Below are 5000 nucleotides of genomic sequence, written 5' to 3'. Positions count from 1 at the left end.
GCTGAAAGTGGGCATCTGGCCTCCCCCCGAGACCTGAGGTGTCCGGACTGTTGGGAAATCCTTCACCATCTCACTTTTAACATCAACCATGCAGTCTAATTAAGTATCCAAGACTTTCCTGAGTATTCTTGCCGATCCTAGCAGATACGCTTTCTGTAACAGATCGAATGCACTCATTTCTAAAGCCTCGAAACCTTTAAGAGGTCCCTTAGGCACAGTCCCCAAAGCCCTAATGGTGATCTGAATAATCTTCACTTCGTGACAGTTCCACACACGCTCAATTTCTCGCTTAGGGTCTTGATAGTTTTCAACCTTCTCTTGCTCCTTGTTCGTGACCCTGGTGTCGAAGGGGCAGGCTACGACTATTATGAGACATGATCTTGACTGCTTATCAAGAACTACAATATCTGGTTTGTTGTGGTCGATTTGATGGTCTGTCTGGATCTTAAAATCCCACAGCAACTTGACCGCTTCTAATTCAAGCACAGGCTGAGGCTTGTGATCACGCCATTTTGCTCCCCTTTCAAATCTGAATCGTTCACACAGCTTTCAGTGTATGACAGCTGCCACTTTGTCGTGCCTCCGTAGACGGTAATGTTTTTGGGCCAGCATCTTACTCTCTGCTACTCTGTGACTCACAGTCTCCTCTCTCTCTCCCTTCATAACCTACATGTCGGTGGTATGTTCTGCCTGTCAATGCGCTCTTTAATACTGTTCGTTCTCAAGGCGTGGTCTTGGGCAGCAGTTATCAAACCTTCTGTCTCTTTCTTAAACTGGCCTCTACATAGCCAACTCCATGTGCGATGTTCTCTGACATCAGTCGTGGCCTTGAAAAACTGACCATGGAAGGGCTTCTCTAGTAGCTTTCTTTTTCTTTCTGCTCGCACGGCATCCAAACCCTTAAAAACCTCACTTCTTTTCTTCTCTTCAACACACATTATTATTATTATTATTATTATTATTATTATTATTATTGTTATTGTTATTGTTATTGTTATTGTTATTGTTATTGTTATTGTTATTGTTATTGTTATTATTATTATTATTATTATTATTATTATTATTATTATTATTTTTAGGATGCTATCAAATTATTTGGCAACGTACTGCATGCACGCCCACCAGCAATACCGATAGCCATGATTACCATAAGAAAAGCAACTGATGGGTTTCTATGAGTACGGTGCGCTTTTAATTTACTACAGCGAGAGTTGCTGAAGCTCAAAGCAGAATTACAGCTTGACCTTCGCAAAATGAGCGCAGATTGGCGTTTGTTTGCAACATTTGGCATTTACTACTTATGTGTTTCGTCAAGCTCCCTTAGCTTGCTTTCTACGGATTTGATCTTGCACACAGCATTTATTCTGGTGGCTTACCCAGATCAACGCAAATGCGATGATGACGAGCAAAAAGCAGTAGCGATAAGACTTTAATGATCGTAAGCATCACGTAACATCATCAATATTCACAAAGAATTGCCTTAAAGTGCAATAGAGGACCAAATTGCACTTTTATAACAATGAAATTTACAATCGAGTATAGTATGAAGAGATTTTAAGAAGAAACCCTTTTAAATTCCTTGTATTTGATAAAGGAAGGCAAATTATGTCTCGCTCCTGGGAAGAAAAGATAGTACAAACTAGCTATGAAGCCATTTCATAATGAACATCTAGAAAGAACAGAAAAATACGAAACCGAAGGCAATTTTAACAATAAAACCTCTTTTTCTACTGAAACTTATATTAAAAGTCAGGTAAAATGTCTCAGGGAGTTGGAGGGAGTTGAAGTGTTGTAGGCTACAATCTTTCTTGACTGAGGCATTTTGACTTCAGGGATAGAACGAAACTTCAGTGGCATAGAAAAGTACAAGTGCTGAGAAATAAGTAATAGTTGAACATTGCACTTGTAATATTAATTTCCTTTCGACAAGGTCGAAATCCACAGTAATGGAAGGCTGATTGTTGATGGAGGAAATTCACTACCTTCTGCACATCCCCTACTCTTGGGCGGAGGAGCAGGTGGAATCATTCAGATAATTGCACCGAAAGCTTACCTTTCCGCCGACAGTTTATCCTTAAAACATGGAACTGGTAGCAATACCAATTGCCAACCTCTGAATGACACCAATGCCTATGGATATTTTTATTTGCCAGGTAAGAAATTATACGATTGTCATAAATGTCTATAACTTTCAGATCCGCAGAAGGCCTGGCTTAATTAATAATTTAATACCGTGAATATGTGATTACCTTCCAAAGAAAATATACTCCAAGAACCATTTGTTGTTTTAGTAACTTTGGAACCCTGGCTAAGCATGCAGCTCGTACATTTCCTGAAAGAGGACATTACTGAACCACGAAACAACGCCAGAAAGAGCGAACCGAAACACCATGTATGACCCCACCATACATACAGTAACATTGAGTACTAACCGACAAAGGTTGGATTTTGAGATGAAATATTGTTTTAGGCCTAAGACGTTATTGCTCCTAATTCATTGAGGTTAAGATTAGGATTAAGATAGGTTAAGACTGAGATTAGGGGAAATAACGTTTTTAGCCTAATTAGTCCTAAAACGACATTTAATCTCAATAATGATTGTTGATGGAGGAAAAAAAACACAAACGTTACAAATTTGCACAAAAAAATTATGTAATATGTTTTTTGTATTTGCTTTTCTAGCTGTAAATAACGTGGATGTTTAAAAGCGTGTTTGTAACAGGGCCGTACGGCTTTTTGCGGCCCTCTTCGCGCTAATGGCCAATAGTTTTACAATAGTTTTGCGTGAAGGGCCGTGCAGGCCAAGTGATGAATATTTATTATCGGTCTGTTTGAATGGGCGTCGTCACCTAGCACTAGGTTATGTAACCTCTCGTTCAAAGAGGCTCTTTGATCGGATTTCATCGTCAAAGATCTCCGACGTCCCTTTAAACGAAGGGCACCCAATTTTGATCTCTATTTAACAATTTGATGTCAGTTTTTTTTACAATTACAAAAAGGCAGAAAGGGTCAAAATTAAGTCAAAACACGAGACATTAATGCGAGAAACTTCAATCTGACGCGAGCAATATCGCGTCTTTATCGCATAAATTATAAATTTATGTTTCTGTCGGCTTATTGACAATAAAAATTAGCCAATGAGCGCGCGAGAATTTTGCAGTCATTGTAAAGAGCCTCTTTGACCTCCGTTTTGATAAAGTTGTCCTCAGCCAGTACAATCAGGAGTCATACAACGCAATGTTCAAACATGGCCTACGAAGTTCTTGTCTGGTGTTCAGAGCCCTATGGCTAGCTGTTTCCCACACATAATCCTGCTCGCACTTTCCACACTTAATATGGTAGATCACACCATACCGTAGTACAGCTGGCGTCTTATCCTTCAGCTGCCTTAGGTTGTTACGTGGCTAGTGGTGATGGTTGACCCTATGTTGTTTGAATCTCTGAGGTACCTCGCATGTGTGTCATACCTGTAGTAATCCCAAGAGCAATAAAGTATCCAAACAAACAGATTTAACTCAACCAATTCAATGCAATCGTAACATGGCCGCCGCTATCAAACGCACGTGGTCAACCTATCCCAGCATACTTAGCGGCCTATTACATCACATCCTTTCCTCAGAAAAATGCTCCTCTGCGTGAAAAGGAAATCTTCACTAACATTTAAGTCAACTATACTAACGATAAAGTCTCTTGCTTCTAAAGTACGCAAAGAGAAACTAAAATTTTCAAAACTGTGCTTAGTTCTAAAGAGAGAATCAGTGTTCATGTTAACCATAGTCCCTCAATCTCTCTTTGTCCTCTGAGGTCGCAAATTCCTTGATGGATCTGGTGCCGCTCCACGATTCTCCTGCAGATCAGGGCACTCTCCCCTATCCAGCAGCCCAGCAGTAGATTCTTGTATGGTTGGTTGGTAAGGTTACGGTACAGGGTCTATTTCCTGCTGGGGTTTGGGGGGTGTTGACACAGAGTCTGACCCTTGTTGGGGTGTGGGATCTCCATCTATAATGTATTGATTCACATGACTTGTGTTTCTGGAGTACTGGTTCCCAGTTTCCGGTCTTGCTGACTACCTTAAAGAGGTTTAGGTTGAAAGCAGTGCTGAATCTTTTAGTCGTGTCTTGTCGGACAAGGATGTCATCATCTACAGTTCGATGCTGGAGGGACTGGCCCTGCGGTGTTATTATGGTAATTAGTACATTGTACTTTGTTGATTATCAGATCATTCTTTCATTTTATTCTCTGTATTGGACCTATAATTTTTTTCTCTTAAATCCTTGTTATCCTTATACATGTCCCTTGGTTTACCCTTGTCTTGACTATTGTAATATTGTTTTGCGGTCTTCAGCGTATCCTTCTAATTTTGTCACACTCTTTCTTCTACAAAATCTCATTGTTAGAATCGTATGGGAAGCACAATATCTTTCTTCTGCCGCGCCTTCGTTCACGAACTAAATATCCTTGACATCTTTAAACTTTAATTCCTTTGTTGTCGCTTGTTTCATGAATTCCTATAAATTATCGTCCTCAACGCTGTAGAATTAACATGAAGCAGTTTACGATTCTCTACCACGTTTATCTAACATGTCTTTTGCCATCTAGTCAGTGTCTAGTTGATTTCTTGAGAGCCTGTAAGCTCTTTTGGAGCTTCCTGGGCACTTTTTTAATACATCAATTTAACATATTTATTTGATATATTCAGTGTAATGTTAAACTTTGTGTGCAAAGCAAATAAACAAATTAATTAATAACATACTTGGAAATACTATTTACATGTATTGGAGAAGGAAATTAAATCGTTTGCACATGATAAACAGTCTGCTTTCATATTGATTCGTTCCTGTAGTGTGGTGGGATGTTGTGCCAGAAGACCAGGTTAAGTGGCACTTGGCTCACTGTGTATGCAATGGCGGACACGCGAAGAATGATAATTAAAGCTGTGTTAATCTAGGCCATCCGTCAATAAATAAATGTCGATTGAGTTTGTGGATTCTTATTGTTGA

The 5000-nt window shown here is 39.5% G+C and overlaps 1 long non-coding RNA gene across 1 annotated transcript in view; it reads left to right on the top strand.

Annotated features, from left to right (window-relative positions):
- Nucleotides 1-1995, top strand: part of LOC137977633 (uncharacterized) — a 4420-nt gene extending 2425 nt beyond the window's left edge. The window contains exon 3 of the long non-coding RNA XR_011117850.1: nt 1931-1995. This is a non-coding gene — a long non-coding RNA (uncharacterized lncRNA). The remainder of the gene's footprint in view (nt 1-1930) is intronic.
- Nucleotides 1996-5000: the final 3005 nt, after the last annotated feature.

This window comes from Montipora foliosa, chromosome 1 (assembly GCF_036669935.1).
Source record: "Montipora foliosa isolate CH-2021 chromosome 1, ASM3666993v2, whole genome shotgun sequence".
Taxonomy (NCBI): domain Eukaryota; kingdom Metazoa; phylum Cnidaria; class Anthozoa; order Scleractinia; family Acroporidae; genus Montipora; species Montipora foliosa.
The sequence above is the reverse complement of the archived record's forward strand: the minus strand, read 5'-3'. Positions and strand labels throughout refer to the sequence as shown.